At 37.8% G+C, this 21,904-nt stretch overlaps 1 protein-coding gene and 1 pseudogene across 3 annotated transcripts in view; one reads left to right on the top strand and one right to left on the bottom strand.

Moving 5' to 3' along the window:
* The window catches only part of LRRC4C (leucine rich repeat containing 4C), a 1,194,180-nt gene that overhangs the window by 383,820 nt on the left and 788,456 nt on the right, over window positions 1-21,904 (top strand). The gene's annotated exons all lie outside the window — the stretch shown is intronic.
* On the bottom strand, window positions 3,820-3,952 carry LOC113915650 (annotated as a pseudogene).

Raw genomic sequence — 21,904 nt, 5'->3', positions numbered from 1 at the left:
GTACTGAGTCACTGATAGAAGCTGTGGGTAGTTTTACCAAAGGTAATCTAATTACAAGGGTAAATGAGCCAGTGTACTGTGTATTACAATTAAATCATTTGATCATTATGATTTGTAAATATGTTCAAAATTGTTCTCTACACTTTCTCTGAATGGGAACCATACTTAGTGCATAAAGCTAAAGTGAAAAAATGGTAGCAGCCTAAATGAAAATGCAAAAGAGTTGGAGGTCTCAAACCTGCAGTTCTTGAGGAATCTCCTCCTCAGAATATATTTTGTTTGACTCTTTGATAGGCCCACATAGTGTTTTAGAGGACGTAAAAGTAGGCAGGTGTTATGCTTACATAAGTATACACACAGTTCACCATCCACTGCCTTCCTGACTGCATATGCTAAATCTACGTTCCCTACAGGTGTTTGAGTTTGGGTCCTCTACTCTGTGGTTTACAAAAGGGCTGCCACGAATAAAACCTGCTGCTTTGTCAGCGCATCTGTTCCGTCTTGATGTCATGGACTTGTTTAGGCAACATCGTACTACCCAAAACAGGCTTTTGTGTCAATGTAACAAATCATTTCTCAGTTAGTCTTCTTTGGGATGAAAGATACAGTTCATTGGTAAAATATTTCTTAGCAGTGTTTTTCGTAAGCGCATACGAACACCCAAATGCATATGGAGTGGTTTCCCCTTATCTGCTGTTTCGCTTTCTGTGGTTTCAGTTACCTGCAGTCAACTTCGATCTGGAAGCAGCTGAGTTTCCTCTGCTTCCGTAGTATCAGAAGTCCGTAGTAGCCTCACATTACGTCACAGGTCCATCACTATCGTCCGTAGTAGCACATTACGTCACAGCGCCTGTCCATCCCCTCACTTCATCGTATCACGTAGGTATTTTATCATTTCACATCATCATGGGAAGGGTGAGTACAGCACAATCAGGTATTTTGAGAGAGAGAGAGACCATATTCACATAACTTTTATTATAGTATATTATTATAATTGCTCGATTTTATTATTTGTGACTGTTAATCTCTTAATGAGCCTAATTTATAAACTAAATTTTGTCATAGGTACGTATGTAGAGAGGACAGAGCACAGTACATATTGAGTTCAGTACTGTCTTCAGTTGAAGGCATCCACTGGGGGTCTTGGAATGTCTCCCCTGTGGATAGGAGGGACTACTGTACATGAATGGATATACACATATATGCATGATGCCAGTTCTCAAACCATGATAAATTATAAATTTATCATATAATCTTGTGTCGACTCTAAATCTTCTCTTTATCAGTAGAGGATCTTTTGAATCTCATAAATCAGTTCCTATGAAAATGATAGTTTATTTCAGTTCAAAAGATCAAGTAATATATAGGCACACATAGAAAAGGAAAGGGTCAGGGCGCCTGGGTGGCTTAGTCGGTTAAGCTGCCGACTCTTGATTTTGGCTCAGGTCATGATCTCAGGCTTCTGGGATCCAGCCCTGCACAGGGCTCCCTGCTCAGTGGGGGGTCTGCTTCTCCCTGTGCCCCTCCTCCCACTTGTGCTTTCTCTCTCTCAAATAAAGAAATAAAATCTTAAAAAAAAAAAAAAAGAAAGGGGCATTCCAGAAGAGATTGCATGAACAAAGATTCAGAAGGGTAAAATAAAACGATTTGACCTGTGAGCAACTAGGATGTTGAAAGAGGCTGGACTTGTTGAGATCCTCTTAAAAAGACTCTGAATGGCATAGTTAAGAGTTTGGGTTTGGTCTGTTGCATAGCCCTCTGAGTGTGTGTTGTAAATACTAAAAATAATTTCCATTTTAGAAAGGGAGACAACAGCATTGTGGAGGATAAATTAAAGGTGCGACTGAAGGAGATAAGTGAAAAGGAATTGCAGTAATACTGGTGAGGAGGGGATTGGCAGTAGATGAAGAGCAAAGAGATGAATTTTGAGAGACTGATCCTTTGTAGAGAAAATGGGAAAGATGTAGATGTAAATTAGCTTTTTTCTAAAGTCGATTAAAAAAATTCAAGAGCTTGGTCCCATCTCCTTCCAAATATTTGCAGATTTTTTTTTAAGATAGTTACACTGGTACTGATATTAGTTACCAGGTTAGTTACAAAACATTTAAATGTTTGTATTTCAATTACACATAAAAGCCAGATGATTCTCCCACTTTAAGAAATGGCATTCCTAAGAGGGTTGCCTTTGGTTAAAATGATGTGAATTGGTTTTATCAACAAATAGCATCTCCTTTGTGTTAGGTACAGTTCTAGGCCTTTGCCACAGAAGTGATTAGGAATTCCCACTATTAATTTCTAATGTGCTTTCTTGGATTGTAAATTAATACTTTAATTTTTATACACTGTAAATAAAGAATACCACTCCAGTGGTATTTGAATGTGAGAGCAGCACCAAACAAAACTAAATAATTCAAAACTGTTTCATCTCACTCTCAAAAGTGATTGTGAATGAACAAGAAAAAGCCCAAAGTCCAAATTATTGAAAGAGCAAATGCCAAAAGCACATGGCCCTCAACATTATGCAGACTGAGTTATTGATATTTTAATTAATCATACCGAGTTTGACTGATTTAAATCTTATCCTATCTTTAGGAAAATTCTTAGAATCTTCTTATGATTATTTAAATAAACAGTTGTTTTCCAAAGAGTGAGTTATAATAAATAAGTAAGCTAATTCACATTAAGTATTTGGAGAATAATGGTGTGCATGGTCATTATGAACACATAAAAAAAGAACATTAAAATTATTGTAAAATTATTGTGATAATTCAATGCTTCGTTCTAACTGTTCTTTGTTTGGTGACCTTATTAGTTATCTGTGTGGTAGGACATGTGAGCGCATTATTTCATAACCTTCTGAGTGCTAAGTTTCAGATTGTTTTTTAATTAGCATTTTAATTGCTCATCAAAGTAATTGAAAACAGAGTCAGAAAATGGAGCATTTGCTAATCCCTTTGGTACCAGTCAATGCTAAGTTTTCTCAAGGTCAAGTGCCTTTCCATAGTACTAATGGAAGCTTGCATTGCTTTGAGCTCCCTGACACATGATATGGCAATTCTGGAGTTGGCATTTTTGAGAGTAAGGGATTTTTCTTCCTTTTTCCTTTCTGAGATTTTAGCTTATTAAGAAAGAAAGCTGAGTTGATCATTCTACAATGAAAAAACAGGAGACAGGGAATATTCCCCGTGGTCAAGATTAGGTCAGATTAGAGTAGACATTTGCTACCTTAGTTGAGATGTGAGCTTGTTGGATCAATGCTGGGCTGTTTGTGAAAAAGAGAGATTTGACATGATTTATGCATTTTTTTTTAAGAAAATACTTAGTGCCTTCTGTGTTGCAAACACTAGGCTGGCAACAAGCAAGATATACGTTCTAACTACCAAAGGTAAAGAACAATAATTTTTGTTATCTTATAGACTACACAGGGAACTGCACCCACTCCCACCAAGTGGAGAATAAACAAATGGAAGACACACCTCCAAATGAATCCTAGAAAGTTGAGCAGTGTAGTGCAGTGGCTAAGTGCTTAGACCCTGGCATGAAGTTGCTGAGCTGTGACTAACAGGATTGCCATCGACTTGCTATGTGATCTCTCTGTGCCTCAGTTTCCTCACTGATGACATAGGGATATAGGGATGTGTCTCTGAAAACCATTGTGAGGATTCAGGGAATTAATATTTGTAAAGTTTTAGAATCATCCCTGGAACATTTCAGTAACATTTTACTTTATTATTTTGACAATGAATACAAGATTAGTCCAGCGTGATGCCCATGGCATGAAGACCAAGATTTCATGGCAAAATGTAATGATGTAATGTATGGTGATTAACATAACAACAAAAAAATGTAAAGAAAAAAATGTGTGTTGCTGTTAAAAAGTAAACATCTCAGTCCTGAAAACATGATCCAGGTCATTCTACACTTGATCTTAGCCAAAAGGCTGAGAAGCGATGATCCAGGTCCTTCTTGCTGATTTAAGCTGCTTAGTTACTCCTTCACTAGGATGTGAAATTTTTCTTTCTCAGTCATATGCCTGTGCTTACCTTCTGGCTAATGTTCTGGCTAGTATATCTTTCCACAGAGCTTTAAGGAAACCAATATGCCAGCATCCAGACTTGGAGAATAAATAAATTAGGGAATAATTTGGCTTTCTAAAAGGACTGTCTACTTTACCAAAGGTGGATGATGAGGAAGATAGTCACAAACAAAACACTGAACTATTAAATAATTGATCCACACCCAGATGGAAAAAATATTGCTTACCTAATTTTGATTATGTCGATTCAAGCCAGTTCATTTTACAAAATTACAGGGAACAACTGTTGAATGGCCAGTTCACCCTAAATAGCAGATCTGGTTTGGGGACAACAGAATAAGCCATCCCTCCATATATATATATATATTTTTTTTTAATTGCAATTCTTCTCTCTGCTGTTCTGGCCACTGATCTCCTCTCTGTACATATAATCCTAAATATAAGTACAATATATATTTTTAATGTGGACAATTAATAGCCTCTCAGTCCTGTGTTAAGTGTGACGTAAAGTGTTTTTAGAAAACTTGACTATTTTTTTTAATTTGTAATATGCAGTCTTTATTAAGTCTGCTTGCTGTGCAAACACAGGTTGAAAATATTCCCCTGGCTCTCTTCTCTAGCCTCATCACTGTTCCTAAACTTCTTATGTCTAGAAATTTTAGAGTCGTTCTGCTTATAATTTTGTTCTGTTGAGTTGTTAAAATACCTTTAGGGATGTTTTTGACCATATACCTTTTCATACTTATATGTTTATTTAGTTTTTCATCTTTTTAATTTAAAGATAACACTTTATCACACTAAGTGCTTTTACCTTGGATGTGATTTTATGTGATATTATTGCTTTTTTTTTTTCTTATTCGTTATTTTTTTTTGATCCTCACTTATCTCTGTATTCTTAATATATTTATTTGGGTATCATATAAACTGCATAGAGTTGAATATTGATTTGACCAATATGATAATCTTTGTCTTGTGATAGTAGAGTTTGCTCCTCTTTAAATTTGTTGATATAATTGATATATTTGGTTTTATATCTTTCAACTTTTAAATTTCCATTTGCAGACTCCATCATTTTATAAAAAGCAGAACAGGACCTTAGCATTACGTCTCCTACTGATAAGAGTGGTTCTCGCTCTCTTTTTCTTCCAGGTATTTTATCTTTTAATAAATCAAAATATATTTTAAGTTTTATATAGTTAGACTATAGAGTAAGGTTATATGAATTGGTGAAAATCAAGACAGAGAAATTGATGAATCATCCAGATACATGAGAACAGTGCATTCCTGAAAGCTAACCCTTAATCCAAAAAGAATTTACACTTATCTATGCCTTCTGTAGTTTATCATTTTTCCACCCTGGCAAAAGAATACAGTTTTAATTTTGAGGCATTTACAGCTTCTAAAATGTATTTTCCTTGGTTGTCAAGTTGATGATGGGAAAAGAGGTGCATTTCTGTTTTTAAAGTCACAGTAGAAAGTCCCTCCAGTTATTTTGTTAAAGTAATAATATCATCTCCTTCTAACCTTTGAAGTGTCCACTATTTTAAACCAAAGACTTTAAAATTCTTAAGACATGCAATTGACAGATTATGCACAGATACACAAACACTTCTTGTCCTCTGATGAAAAGAGGATGTGTACTATTATACCTGGGATTTTTTTTTTTCTTGGTACTAGCAAATGGCCTAATGACCTGATGTAGGCTTAATTCACATAATGATCTACCATCCATGACCCGACAGGTGTTTTAAAATGAGCCCATAGAGCACTATGGACCTCACTGTTGCTCTTAGAACACTCAATCTAGTTCTCCCAAAATTCTGTGCAGAGGGCAATTACCTTTGCTTACCTGTGACCCAGGCACTTCCAGAACACTTGTAATTTTCCTCTAATTGAAGGTTTAACAATCCCAAACTCTTAGCACCTATAATAATGTTCTTCTCAATAGTTTGCTTCTACATGTTGTAATTGTGTATACACTTAAGTACATATTCAGAATATATATATATATTATATATATATTCAGAATATATATTCAGAAAGGTGAGTTGCTTTCGGTTTGGTTACACATATACTAATAAAATTCTAAGCTCATAAAATAGAAGTTAGCACAAGTGCTCAGGAAGGCATTCCTATGGAGAGCTAAGATAACATATGGTGAATATTGATTCAGTCAACATGGATTGTCTAAGCATATACTGTCTGCTCAGCACTGTACTAGCACCATGGAGATATAAAAAATTAAAAAAATTGATTTTCTTTCAAATTTGTCAATGGAAAATATTGATGCAAACAAGTCTATGAGTGAACATACAAAACTTTTGTTGAAAAGATTCTATGTTTATGGTGTAGTTATGATTTCGTCACAGAATTCATTACATAAGAATGCACAGGGCACCTTCACCTATGTAGAAGGCTGTGTGGAGGGGATCTTTTCTGAAGGAATACTCATTCTTGAGGTCACTTAACTAGAAACAAACTACGTTTCTCAACCAGAAAGCAAGGACTTTAAGGGAGAGCTCTTATTATGTTAAGTGTGGGAATCTTAGTTTCTTTATCTGAGCCATGGTGTTATTATCATGCCTAAAATAGAGTTTTTGCAGGGTGTTTATTCTGATAGTTAAAATATCTAGAGCGGTGGTTATAGGATAGATTCAAGTTATAGGATAGATAACAGCATTTTGTCTATCAACCTCTTATCAACCAACTATCAAAAAGTATTAAAATCTCGTATTAGGGTTTGGTAGAGTCTTTGAAATATTCCACTGTGCTTCAGCAATGTAAAGGGAAGCCAGGGGAGAGTTTTGTTTGGTTTTCTTTTTGTTTATATTGGAACTACAGGGGACAAAAAATAAAAAATGTAAAAAAGCACTCTAGAACCAGGATAGAATTGAAGTAAGAACATCAAGGGTCAGGCTTTCCTCATTTTGTGGAGATTTTCTTCCAGCAATAAAAGCTTGAGATTTAGGAATTAAATTTTCTTAATTAGACACACACACACACACACACACACACACAACACACACACACTCGTAAACACAGGTTAGGGAATACAACAAAAATGGGTCTGGTCCTCCCAGCTTACAATTTATTGTGAGAAATAAACAGTAAATAAATAAGTCAACAGATATTTAATTATAAATTGAAATGAACGCTGTAAAGGAAAAGGTCACAGTAATGCAAATCAGCCTAATTTATTTTAAGGGATCAAGGAATTCTCAGAGAAAATGACATTTCAGCGGAGCCTTGGCAGATGAGTAGGATTTTAACCAGGCAGAGAATAGAGGAAGGAATGTTCCTGGAAGAGGAAACAACCAGGATGAAGGCTTTGAGGTGGAAAAGATGCAGTGCATTTGAATAGCTGAAGAAAATCTGAGCAGCCAGGGAGTAGCCTAGGAAGAGCTACTAGGAAGAAGAGCTGCCTGAGAAGGGGTTAGGCAGATAGGCAGCTGTGTTAGTCTCCTGTGGAATCCATGAGAAAGTACCACAAACTGGGTGGCTTAAAACAATAAATATTTATTCTTTCCCATGTCTGGAAGCAGGAAGCCTGAAATAGTGTTGTCAGGCCCATACTCTCTCTCCTAGTTTTGGGTGGTTGCTGGCAATCCTTGGCTTTCCTTGACTTGCAGCTGCATGACGCCAATCTCTGCCTCCATTTTCCCTCTCCCTGTCTGTGTCTTCACGTGGCGCTGTGTGTGTGTGTGTGTGTGTGTGTGTGTGTGTGTGTGTGTGTGTCTTCTCTTCTTATAAGGACACCAGTCCTGTTGGAGGAAGGGCCTACCCTGTTCCAATATGACCTCAGCTGAATTTACCTCTTTTTTTTTCTTTAAACTTTTTCATTGTTATGTTAATCACCATACATTACATCATTAGTTTGTGATGTAGTGTTCCATGATTCATTGTTTGCATATAACACCCAGTGCTCCATGCAGAATGTGCCCTCTTTAATACCCATCACCAGGCTAACCCATCCCCCACCCCCCTCCCCTCTAGAACCCTCAGTTTGTTTTTCAGAGTCCATCGTCTCTCATGGTTTGTCTCCCCCTCTGATTTCCCCCCTTCATTTTTCCCCTGCTGAATTTACCTCTTAATTACATTTGCAGAGATCCTGTTTCCAAATAAGATCACATTCACAGGTGCCGGGGGTTGGTGCTTCCATATATCGTTTTGGGAACACAATTTAACCCACAGTAACAGTCTAAAAACTATGCTGAGGAGTTGTTCTTACATTCAATGGGAAGCCATTAGAATGATTCAAGCAAAGGACTAGCATGATCGATTTATTTTATACTGTATAATGCCATTTATATGACATTTAAGAAAGGTCCAAAACTGAAGAGGCAAAAATCAGTCCAGTAGTTGCCAGGGGTTAAGGGTCGGGTAAGGGGATCAACTACAGAAGGACACTAGATAATTTGGAGAATGGATGGAAATATTCATATCTTGATAAGAGTTTGTCAACATTTATAGATGTGTGCACTTGAAAAGGGAAAATTGTACTGTATGTAAACAATACCTCAGCATCAATGAGAGCAGACTCAGAGGGGCCCTGGTTTGGTAGTCTAGTTGAGAGGGGGTTATTGCTTAGATGAGGATGGCGGTTCACTCTTAGTACTCTACTTCACTGACATGCAGAGCCTGCCTGTGGAATCAGGTATTAATTTGTCAGCTGCTTCCCATTGTGGCAGCTTTGCTGAAAAGAGCTTTTGGTCACAAGAAAGGTGAAGAGAGGGTCAGAACCCGGGGCGCCTGCCAGAGAAGGGCCTGTGAGGAGGTCAGGGGGCCTTGGTGTCAACAGAAGAGAAGATAGGAATTGCACTGCTTTCCCAAGGGTTGTTACTGCCCAGAATAATTAAAAGGAAAGAAAACGAAGGTGCCGAAGAAGGAACGTAGAGAGCTAAATGCAGTGTCTCACTGTCCTGTGTGAGTTGAAGGTCAATCCGCTGAGGTGTGTGGGGGAGACAATGGGGACCGTGGTGGGTAGGGATGCCCTCCCCCCACTCAGAGGTTGTCAAGCAGTAGCTTCAGAACCTCGCACTCCTGCAGCTGCGCTTTGCAAGTTAATTCTCCAAGAAAGAGTTGAGTGCCGATCTAAAAGTGTTGAAATGGCAATAAGAGAGTAGAAATTTGCAAAAACAAAAAGTGAATATAAGTAATTTTTTTTTCTTATCATAGTCACTTCCATCATTGGCATATTTTATTTGGGGCGATGAAACATTTTCTAACTTGTTTTTGTTAAATAACAATATGCACTTTCTCTCTCTTTTTTTTTTTTTTCCATTTGCAGTCTTGTTAATCTCTAGCTATTTTACTGCCATTGATTTATGGAATAAGCTAAACTCTAATAAATCTTAGTGAAGATAGTGTTGTGCCTGTGAAATGGAATATCATTTTGAAGGCTAATTCTATTAAAAGAAAACATACTATAAATATGTTAAAAGTCACACTAATCCCAGACATTGACATAGTAAAAATCCAGAGTTTAATTCTAGCCCTCTGAATTAACAGTTAGGTGATTTTGTGCAAGTTAGTGTAACTTGCTCGAATCAGGTATCATCTCTGTAATTTATCATATGTAATATATACATATAGTATCTACTTCCTAAATTTGGGTATTGAAATGATTCTATGTAGAGCACTTAGTAATGTCTGACACTTATTTTTACTTCATTAATCCTTACTCCCCTTTGCTTTTCTCCATAACACTTACTATATAGCATATGTTAAAGCTTATTTGTCTTTTCTCTCTCTCCACAATATAATGTAGGAAGCATGAAGAGAAGAGTTTGTTTTATTTACTGCTATAAGCCCAGTGCCTAGATTGGTGCCTGGTAGGTGACAATAAATTATTGTTCAATTCATGAACAAATGATTATTAATAATAATACTACTATCCTCTTCTTTTGTTTGGCATTATGTAAGTTAACAAAGTGAAGTTTCTTAGCAGCGTGACTTCCTAGCTGTTCCTTGGAAACAGTCAAAGGCTTTGCCTTAGGTACAAGTGAAAATAAAGGCTTCACAACCTTAAATTGGATGAAAACTCTTGTTCTTGCCCAATCAGGTGAAAATAACAGAAATTCAAGGTATCATTAGTTGGGAAGAGGGAGCAAACCCTGGGAGAGCATCCTGACCCAAATGTTTGTTCAGCTGCTTTGCTCTGGACATTGCCTGACCCTCCAAAATATAGAGATATTCATGAATAATGGAATGGGAACATGAGGAAGAACTTTTCTTTATTTTTACCCTTGTTCACCATAAGAAGCAAGTGTTCTCAGGATAAGGCAGGGTGAAAGGCTCTCTTGATTTTAAATTCTGGCTCAGATATCTACTGATCCTGTCCCTGGAGCAAAAAATAGACAGCTTTATTTATTCATTCCTATGATTGATCTAATCTAAAAATTCTCCGAGTTGTGTGAGTTTGGCATTGCTGAAAATCCTTCCTGTTCCTTCAAACGTGGCCATGTTTTACTGGCGCATTTAATTACACAGCACCTAATGATGCTGTGGCTGGGGAATTTTAGGGGCAAAGGTCTCCTCTGGAAGAAAGTCAATTCACAGGACAACATATGCACTTCTGGTAATTCTCCCATCATTCAAACTGCTGAGTGAGTTGGTAAAGGGGAGCTGTGGGTTTAACCCTCTGACTCTCCAGTCTGAAAACCTCTCTTTGTGCTCATTCATTAGTAGAGTGAATAGAGATAGTGTGGCCTCCACATCCTTAAGGCTGAGCTGGGCTCACACCCAGGATTCACCACTGGGACAACACTCTAATAATTCCTCCTGAGCATTGCTTTGTTATGGGAAGGACAGTATAAAAGGACTCAATACTTGTTTTAGCAAGATCACAAATGGGAAGACATCTGTTCACAGGAATATTTTTTTTATTTGCAGTTGGGAAAATGATTGAGTCCAGTTCTGCTCTTCCTTGTTCTTTTTCTTTTCTTTTCTAGTAGTTACACAGGATATAAGACCATACTTATGTAGAAATGCATGCTTTTCCCATTCTCACAAGCACTTCTGCTCCTGAGGCTTTGATCCTCAGTAGAGTCACTCTTGAAAGTCTATACTGTCTTCCAGAAAACATCATCTCCACTCTTGCCCAAAGTGATTGGAGATACAAAAATGCATGAAGCTGTTGTCTGATTTTTCCGTATTCTTGGGGGAATGGTCCTGAGGTGAAGGGTCTGAGCTAATAGTTTCTTGTTTTCTGTCCTGATGTCCATGTGTGTGCTATTATTTTGTATCTCTTTTCTTTTTATGTAAATGATATTCCATTACTGCTACCCCCATACTTGAAAATGAAGATTGTGTTGGCATCCCATCTACAGCTTCTTGAAAATTTTTAAAGAGAAAGAGGTTCACATCACTAGTTCCATTTGGTTGGAACCACTCCAGAGGATTCTAGGAGAAGGAATAGTGCAAGATTTTTTTTCTTTCACCTTCAGTTCCCTGCCTTGCCCTAGTGTAGAAAGATGGATACTGCTATTCTGAGTCATTAGCACCTTCTTCACTGTTTCAGTGGTCAGTTTCCCTAAGGTTGACTCATTCTACTATTGATTTTAAATTTGCAATAGGATCTCTCCCTGAATTTCTTGCCCCAATGTGACACTTTGGTATTTTTTTCCCCTTAAATTTGAATAACACCAGTAATATCTTAGGTCACTCTCCTAAAATACATTTGCATGCCCTCACTGACATAAGTACCTAAAGACTACATAAAAATGTCTTTTAGTAGCAAGTTATTATCAAAACATTACTTTTATTAAGTACAGGTAAAATCATTTATGTGTGATAGTGTAATAGTAAAGACAGATCACTATTGTTACCTCTCATAGAACTGGTCGACTCCTGACATGTTCATTCTATACTTGCCATTAGGAAAACAGAGAAAAATCAAGTCTGAACAGGAGTTAACTGTTTAAATATTAATATTTGTTCTGGCTGGGAAAGCTAGATGACTCTGTTAGTCTGTTGTATCACATGAGGACGGTCATTGAGCTCCATGTAATCTGAGATTTCTCTACTAGAATAAGTTGTTCCTGGTCATGTGGCAGATTGTGTCTTGGACCCGAGGTCAGAAAGCTTTGGTTCTGTGTGGCTCCAGTCTGGTTTCCTCATCTATAAAATGGAAATGATCCTCTTCCCAGGGTAGACAACATGTTCCAGTTTCCCCCAGAACTTTCACTGGTTTTAGCCCCAAAGGTCCCAGTGAGAGGCTTGATTCTTTTCAGTCCCAGGCAAACCAGGCCGGCTGGCTTGTTCACTTTACTCTTTACCCTGCTTTGCAGACTTGTGGTAGAGTTAAGTATATAAGAAAGCATTTTTGGGGGAACAAAAATAGTCTCTATACATGGAAGCAATTAAAGTCACAATTACAAAAGTAAAGTATTTTGATGGAATTTATGGGCCTCCAAGTTCATTTTGCTAGATAAGCAAGTAGGCCTTCTACAGCGTCATGTTATCCAAGTGAAACGGCCAGGAGCTCTGGTGCCAGACAGAAGCCTGGGGTAAGGCAAATAGTTTCAGTTTGGGTCAGCAACATGTATGTGCTGCCCCCCATTTCTTCCCATCCTATGCAGATTCTCATCGCTGTGGAGGTGGAGATTTCTTGGGGACAGCTCTACCTGGGTTGCGATTGCTGCCCCCCCCCCCAGTTCCAACTCCTATAACTTAAAGAAATTTTCATAAATCGTATACACGCTAGAGTCATATTTGTAAAATTCAGGGCTCTTTAAAGTCTACCTAAGACAGTGTCTATTAAGCATTTAGCACAGCCCTGACCTTGAATTAGTTTTATCAGAAAGCTGTCTATGTATCTATCATAAGTAGTCATTCGTATAACTAGTGATTGGTAGTTAAGTAAGCAACATTCATAGGAGGTAAGCATTGAAACTGAAGCCCAGGTAAGAAGTCAGGTCACAGCAATGTGAAAAAAAAAATGCTGGACATTTCAGGTAAGTGTATTTTCAAAGCTAAGGTAGGAAACAGGTTCAAAGAGTGGAGTGGATATAATGAGTAACTAGATGTTAAAGATGAATCCAGGGACTCAGTTAAGAAATAGTTAATAGCTCAATTGCTAGTCAGTGAATAGTTTGCTCACTATCTCAGTTGAATGCCACTGAGCGGTCTGACGTGAGTTCTTGTTCCCCAAAGGAACTGTGGGGACATTATACCTACACAACAAGTCCCCAGGCATCGTTTTGCTTGTGGGTTATGCATTCTTTCTTCAAGTGCAAAATTGAGGCTCCCAGAGAAGAATGACCACCTAAGTGACAGTTTGCAAAGGGTGGGATCTAGATTCAAATCCAGGCTTGTGACGGCGTAACTCGTGTGTGGCCCCCTCTGTCACAGGAGGCATCGAGGTGATCTGCAGCCGCATGCCCACTTTGTCCCACAATGCCAGAAATACACCCAAGCTGGACAACATTTCTGCAATAACTAGATTCTCTGTCTTGAAAAACAGGTTAGCGGCAACTCCTGCTTTCTGTTTCTAAAAGCAGTACATTTTCAGGTGTGTTTAATTGCTAGTGCAAATCAAAAAATAAAAGGAGTACAAGTTTGCAGAATCAGCTGGACTGAAGGACCCAAACAGCTATAGAACATTAGAACAATTAGCATTTGTATTTAGCTGACTGTTCTCAAAAGATGTACTATATAGATGTTCAGTTATTTTTTTAAGATTTTATTTATTTGACAGAGAGAGAGAGGGAGAGAGAGAGCACACAAGCAGGGGGAGTGGGAGAGGAAGAAGCAGACTCCCCGCTTAGCAGGGAGCCCAATGCGGGGCTCGATCCCAGGACCCTGGGATCATGACCTAAGCTGAAGGTAGCTGCTTAACCAACTGAGCCACCCAGGCGCCCTAGCTGTTCAGTTTTTTTTCAGTTCTGAAGAAAGCCTAATGTGGGAGTTTCAGGTAAACTTTTAAAAATTAACATTGCAGTGAATAAAGGTGTTAACTGCCATCAAAAACATTTCCATGCAGTAGTAGTGATGATGATGGTGATCATGATAATGAGGACAACAACAACAAATATGTCAAACACCTTGTTGTAGAGTTTATGAATCAATTTAAAATATTTTCCTTGGTTGAACATGTATGAAATAGAACAGATGGGTGTTCTATTTGTAGCTTACGCAGGTAAATTTCCTGTTCCCCAGAGAGGTCAAATCACTCATTCAAGGTGATAACAAAACCAGAGACAAATAAAATACTGAACTTCTAACTGTCCATTTCATGCTATTTCCATGATACTGTTCCTTCCTTCTGGCTCCAACATTTTTAATCCTTTCAGCTGATGAAATAGTTACATTCACTCATTTAGCAACTTTATCTCTTATTCTCAAGAGTCAGCCTATTACTGTGTTTAGAATATGTTGGCTCTCTATAAGGTGGTGATGGCATCCACAGCCTTAGCCCTGTGCTCACAGCAATGGGGAGGGGGCTAAGCATTCTTGATGGAGGAGTAAACTCTTAATGAAGTGATCACCTTTTGTCTCCTTTCTGATCTCAATCAATAATAGGATTTTGCACGCTTTCTTTAGCACGCTCGTCTTAACATTAATCTGGCCATCATAGTAACTGAAAAATAGTTGGGAAGCCTCTTTTGGACAAATTCTAGGCAAAATGTTGGTTCCCAGCAAGTGCCCTTCTAGCTGCATCCTTTGTTGCCAAACCAGTTCCACTTACTGGCTCCATTTATACGGACTTACCCAAGGACTCTGCCTGTGTGGAAGTGTTCTGAGTTTGGTATTTGAAGGCCTGGTGCATTGTCACTACTTATTTTAAGATGTTGTTTTCTAAAGTGACTTTTCAAATCTAAATTGTGGGAAAACAGAGATTATGAAAGCAAAAAGAAGGCACAAAATTCATCTAGCCTAAAGAACAAGGTACTCCAAGGACTGTGGGGGCTAGAAGGGCCACGCAGGTGATGAAGGAGCATCAAATGGGTACTGGGATTATGTTGACTTCCTAGGGCTACTGTAACAGACTGCCAAACCTTGAGGTGGCTTACAACAACAGATATAGATTGTTCTATAAGTCGAGAAGCAAGAAGTCCCCAATCAAAGTATCAACGGGGCCATGCCCTCTCTGATAGCTCTTGGGGTAAATCCTTCTTTGCTGACAGTCCTTGGCATTCCTGGGCTTGTAGCTGCATCATTCCTGTTACATGACTATCTTCTCCCTGTGTGTCTGTATTGTCTTCTCTCTTTGCATGTCTGTCTCTGTGTCAAAGTTCCCCTCTACTTCTTTGGGATTGGGGCCCACTCTAATGACATCATTTTAATTTGATTACCTTTGCTAAGACCCTTTTTCCATATCACGTTAACATATGGAGGTACTGGGAATTAGGACTTCAACATATCTTTGGGGGAGGGACAATTCACACTGTAATAGAGATAAACTGGGGTGTATATTGTCTCTAAAAGGGGGGCAGTTGCTCACTGCCAGCCTATTGCTCTAATTTCAAACATTATTTTTTAAGGGAAACTGAAAATCTGAATATTTTCTGGAAAATACAGGCACACGATTCATCTCGTTTTGTGATAACTGAACTAAGCATGTCTTAGGGTCTGATTGAGTCCTCTGCAGGCCCCCAAACTCTCTGTATGTGAAAACAGTGGCCTGGGCTGGCTGTCCAACTCGTCTGTGGCCACATAGCTCTTACAGGACAGCACAACTCAAACTCTCCTCCTAGTTTGTTTGTTTGTTTGTTTGTTTTGGACAAAACAGCAGTATGTCTAATTAATTCCTACTTTTTAAGCAATCAAACAGGCTTCCTTTTTGCATTCAGTTACGTTAAGTCCTCTCTATTTAGAGAAATCTTTTTTGTTTCCCTAAATTTGCCAGATAATGACATAAAATTTTTAAAAGCATCTATTCAAAAAATTGTGCATATACTTTATCATATATATACATATATATATATAAAATTGTTGTATCTATAATGAAGCTATTTAGCTTTCCAAATATCTACCTGAATCAGATAGATAAAATATTTTTTTTCTTTTTGCAATTTTGTGAATCATTTCTCTTTCGCTATCTTTTAAAGCTTGGGATCACATGGCATATAAAGTTTTAAATTTTACTTTTTGTTGGCATTTTCTCCTTTATAAGAATAATTTAACTGAAGAAGAGACAAGTGTCCAAGGTTAAAATATAAAAAAGGCAAACAGTAACCCAGAACATACTGCGGTTACAGTGAAAAGGATTTGGGAGCGATGGCAGAGCTGTGAAAGAGTTTATGAATCTCTCCTGAGTCCTATATTTAAAAAAAAAAAAAAAAAAAGAATTCGGCAGAAAAATCTAATACTTAATGAGAAAACATACAATTCACTTAGGTGACAAGGGAGCCTCCAAATCCCAAATACAAGCGAATGAGGGCAAACCATGATACCATGATGGCCACAAACCCTTGTGGTCTCCAATTTGAGAAGAGCAGCCAAAGCCGAGAGGGGTTTCTGCAGGATCCATGTGTGAGTGAGTGCAGGGACCAGGATGGAAACGTCAGGGCTGTCAACCCTGAAAAGCCAACATATCAAAGTAGCTCTGAGTATCACTCTGTTATCAGATTTCTGTGTTTGCAATAAATTGTCTCTGCATCAGCAAGGAAGGAGTTGAGGCCAGAGAGACAGGCAGGGGCCAGATGATGTAGGGCTTTGTAGGCTAGTAAAGAGTTAGGCTTTCATTCCAAATGTGATAAAAAAATATTTAAGGATTTTAGCCCAGGAGTGACTTAGGTGTGAAAACATCACTCTACCTACTATGTGCAATAAGTACGATAGTGAAAACGAAGTGGGAAAAAAAGCCTATGAGATAAATGTCTCTGGAAGAGACTGATGGCTTGGATTGGAGTATTATCGGAAAGAGACCAAAGTGGATGGTTTTTAGTTATGTTTTGGAGGCTTAGGCAATAGAACATGCTTACTGGTTGGAAATGGGAGGAGGTTGGAGGTTTGGGCCTCAGTATCCTCACTTGATAGATAGTGCTGCTAATTAATGGGAAGGTCATGAGGGTAGGTTTTGGGAAGGAAGGAAATCAAGTGTTCTATAATGACTCTGTTAAGCTGGATACAGATCAAGACTGTATGTCTATATTTCAGAGTCATCGGCATTTACATGGGATGGCTAACTTGTTTTTACACAAAATGGAAACCTGGTTAAAGAGTATTCTACATTTCGCTTTTTTTAAAAAAAATAATCTCTTTGGAAAGATTTCCATAACAATATCCTTATTACACATCATCTGTTTAATGACAGTGGGTTTCCATTGTATTCTATGGATAAGCACTTAACGGTCTGTGGTGGCCATCTTTGTACATACATCTCTGTACACATGTGGGTGTTTATCTGTAAGAGAAATTCCTAGAAGTGGGATTGCTGCATTCAAGCATATGGGCATTTAACATTTTGATAGATATTGCCAAGTACTCCCAACAATATATAAGAATATCTGTTTCCTCACACCCTTGCCAAATTTCATCATCTTTGCCAATATGATAGGTTAAAAAAAAGTATTTTTGTTATTTAATTTGCATTTTACAGAATAATTAGTGAGGTTGAGCATCTATCCATATGGTTTTAAGCTACTTGAATCTCTTTTTCTGTGAGCTGAACTGCCTGTTTGCCTGTTTTACTCTTTGCCTGTTTTTTTCATTGAGCTGTTGTTGTTTTCTTCTAGATTTTTTTTTTCCCTCCTCCATTGTACACAGTATAAATATTTTCCAGAATTTCACTTGTCTTTGTATTTTGGCATGTTTTTGACAGTGGGGTTTTTGAAACATTTTTGTTTTTTAATACAAGTTTATGACTTACGTGATCACAGTCATATATTCAGAATGACAACACTGTAGATGAAGGGATAAAGTAGTAAGACTTAATATATTACGGTTCTCATTCTGCTGCAGAGTTGCTGGGTGCCACTGGGACACTCATTTAATCATGTGCCTTAGTTTCCTCCTTGTAAAATGGAAATCACAGTCTCTGCCTTACCTTCAAGAACTTATTTAAGAAGAACTCTATGAATAAATATAATAACTCTCTCTTGGGTTTCAAATACTCTCAACATATGAATTTATGCATGCAAGGTGGATTCAATAACATATTGAATGTACAACATTACAAAATACTAAGAATTTCCAGTGTCATGTAATCTTTAAAGCTACTTCTTTAGCCAGTATTTCTCTTTGTCTTCCTTCTTGTCCTTTTTTTTTTTCTTTTTTTTAATCCTCCTCATTTTCTTCTTTCTTTCTTTGTTACATGTTACCATATGTTTGGTTGTCATTATGCTGGTGGAGAGCTGTGGTACACATCAATCTGGGCAAATTTGAAAAATCATAAAGGAAAGAAACGCTTCATGATCCCTCGAGGCTCTGTCCTCTGTGTCTTTTTAGTGATATCCACTTGATAGTTAAACATGCTGATGAATTTGACCAGTTAATTTGGGAGTCGTCAATACAGATCGATAGAAGAAGGCTGTGCTCATAACCCCCTGCGAAGTGGGGAGACTGCGTAGCAGCAAGAGCACTGACCCAAAGGTCTGCAGATCTGATAGCTGGTTCAGATTCTCTTACTAGCGGGCTTTACAGGAGTGGTTTATGACTATGTCATCTTATAAAATAAAAAGTTACAGAGCTTACTTACTTCAGAACTCAATCAGAAGAAGGTGGCTGTTTCAATGAGCAAAAAAAATACATTCAGAATTAGGAATTTAGGAATTAAATTAATTAAATTAAATTAGGAAATGGGGGAGTGGTAGAATCAGTCATGTTCTCATCATACACAGAAACAAAGTAAGACCCCAAGAGGGAAGTTTTGCAGAATCCTTAAAGCATCTTTGTGAAACACACTTTGGAGATCCCTGGTCTGAATTATTGTTTCTTAATTCCTGACTAAACTATCAAATTTTGTGACTCATTTGCTACAAATAGCTGTTAAAAGAAAGGGAGGGAGGGAAAGAAAGAAGGAAAAGAACAAAAGTTTTCATAGTACAGTCCCTACCTTGTACATTAAGGGGACCAGGAAATATTACCAGAAGTGTTTTCTCTCTTACCTCACACGATATAATATATCCATATGATGTTCATGTTAAACAGTTAAATACAAACATCGTAGCAAGGGAAGATATGTGTCAGCCAGATTCCTGGCACTCATTTTGAATGGTTTCTTATTTGACTTGACTCTAGAATCCTGGATTCTGCAGAAAATAAATTTTACAAAAATTCTTAAGATTCGACAGATTTCCCTAACATTTTTCCTATCTTCTTATTTCTTTTAGTATCCATGGTTGCCAGGATTACATGATGAAAATGAGATGCAATTTTATTAAGAAGAGAGCCATTGATAGTATGCAGTGTCAGGGCTTAATTTTGTCAAGAAATATACTAGGTATGGATGTGATTGAACACTGATGTTCTGCATTCATTCACTCCCTTACTGTTTAACTACAGTATGTTAAGTCCTATGCTATGTAGGTCATGGTGATATGAGAATGAATAAGGCATGGTGCCTTCTCCAAAGGAATGTGCCCCCTAAGAGAGGAGATAAATATGTAGTTTTTCACACGTGAGGTGATTGATCTAACATATTGGCCTTTTGTGGCTTTTTCATTGTTTTAACCTGTTTCCAGAATCAATAGATGTTACTAGGAGTCTTAACCCTTTCACATATTTCTCTGGCGTGTGAGTGGGCAGAGGGTAAAAGCATTTTGCTGATAATGCTCATACTTCCTACTAAACAACAAAAGACAGTCTTGTTACAGCAAAAGTTCAGGAAAGACAGAGGAGGTGACAGCATGATGAGAACTAACAGCAGATATAGGTACCATTAAATTTGGTGCTAGTAACATTTTTGGCTACTGGTTGGGAGGCCGCTGAGGCTAAGAGTAAGTGTTGAGGACACTGAAAACAGGACATTATTAAATGTGAAGCATCCCTGCCCCATCTATCTTTTAGCTAGTCTGGTGTGTCAGCTTCCACAGACCTATTGACTAAAGCAGTGAGGAATAAGCGTCCCATGGCTCTGGATAACCTTAGTCTCTCCTAGACAGCATCCTATTTGATATTCACTGTCTATTTATCTTTGTCCTTGACTCCATTTCCTGCACATAAGTACACTGTTGTCTCTATTCACTAGGCTTTGAAATCTGGTCTCTTGAGTGGTCACTCTTCCAAGGACTTGGGTCAGAGTCATCCCATTGGCTCTTCCCGCTTAGGAAACTCTCATGTAAAATACCCTGGTGTAAGATGTCCCTCAGAGCCAGGCAGTTCTGCTTGGTCTTCAACAAAAGAAAGAAAGTATATTTTGATTGCCAAGGGCACTTCAAATTGTGCTTAAAGAATGATATTTTAAAGTATTTATGAAAGCATACCAGGTGACCTTATGGTATCTCTTCCCTCCCTTGAAACTATTCACAAAACTGAAAATGTACAATTTCCCTTTGTGTTTTGTCTGTTTTTATGTGTTTAGTGAAGCGTATCAGAAGAATTAGATATGGAAAAAAATCTTGCCTTTTTATCTTGTCAATCCCTCAGCTCTGTTGGTTGACATAATCTCAAATGGATCTCAAATAACCTTCTTGTAGCCTCCGTGCATTACTCCCCAAGGTTTCTGTGAATGTAGCATTTCCAAATGAGTCAAAGTCAAACTATAAGATTCTGGATGTCCTTTACCTTGCTTTCTTTATATGAATCCTATCCCGTCAGCATTTAGCATGTTATTTGAAATATAGTCATACCTGCTGACACACCTGTTTTGTATTTTGTCTTTCTTCCTTCAGTCAAGAACATGCCTATAGACACACCTGCTTTTTGACTTTTATTAAATTGAATAGTGATTATTCCCTTAGAAAAAGAGTTATTTAAAATTATTTGGACATTAAGAAAATACTTTAAGAAACTATAACCTATCTTTAAGGGACTGGCTATATGTATTTTTTTTAAAGATTTTATTTATTTATTTGAGAGAGAGAGAATGAGAGATAGAGAGCACGAGAGGGAAGAGGGTCAGAGGGAGAAGCAGACTCCCTGCCGAGCAGGGAGCCCGACGTGGGACTCGATCCCGGGACTCCAGGATCATGACCTGAGCTGAAGGCAGTCGCTTAACAGACTGAGCCACCCAGGCGCCCCTGGCTGTATGTATTGATGTAACACTTCTCATGTTAAAAATTAGAGAACTTCATTGACAAAAGATCGTCTTTTGTACATTATTTTGTTTTGTGTTTTCACTTTTTAATTCTTTCATTATAGAAGTAGCATATCTACATGACAGGAGTTTGCAAAAAGGATATAAATAAATCACTCTTAGCTCCATAGCATTAATGTAACATCCCAAATTAATATTTTTTTAAGTATCCTCTTGCATTCTGTTTTCCTATGCATACTTTAAAAGTTGTAACCATAAAAGGCATATCTTCTCCTGCTTTTTTCCCCGCTTAATACGTATCCTTAGCATTTCCCTGGACTATTATGTGTCATCAAACACACTGGATATTGAGTGTTCTTTCCCCTTTTGTAATTGTAAATGGCCATAAGGCTCACTTTACACATAAATCACTATGGCTTCTTACTCATGCATTGATATATTAAGGCATGCTATTATTTAAAACTACTAGACTGAATTTGTCAGCATAAATAAAATAAATACTATTGTTTGCAATTCTGGCCTTAATTTGGTGGTTTGTAGCTCTTTCTCTCTACCTACCATGTAATGAGGAGCTTGTTGAAGTTGGCAGCAGAAACAGAGACACAAGTCTGTGATTCATGATGCTGTCTGATGACTACCCAGACTTACAGCTTGGTGTTGTTTGGAACTTGGCTTCCCTTGAGATTTATTCCAATTTTAATAGAAGCTGCTCAGCTCAGGCTTAACAA

Source organism: Zalophus californianus, chromosome 11 (genome assembly GCF_009762305.2).
Source record: "Zalophus californianus isolate mZalCal1 chromosome 11, mZalCal1.pri.v2, whole genome shotgun sequence".
In the NCBI taxonomy this organism is placed as follows: domain Eukaryota; kingdom Metazoa; phylum Chordata; class Mammalia; order Carnivora; family Otariidae; genus Zalophus; species Zalophus californianus.
Note: the sequence above shows the minus strand (reverse complement) of the source record. Positions and strands in the feature narration are given on the sequence as shown.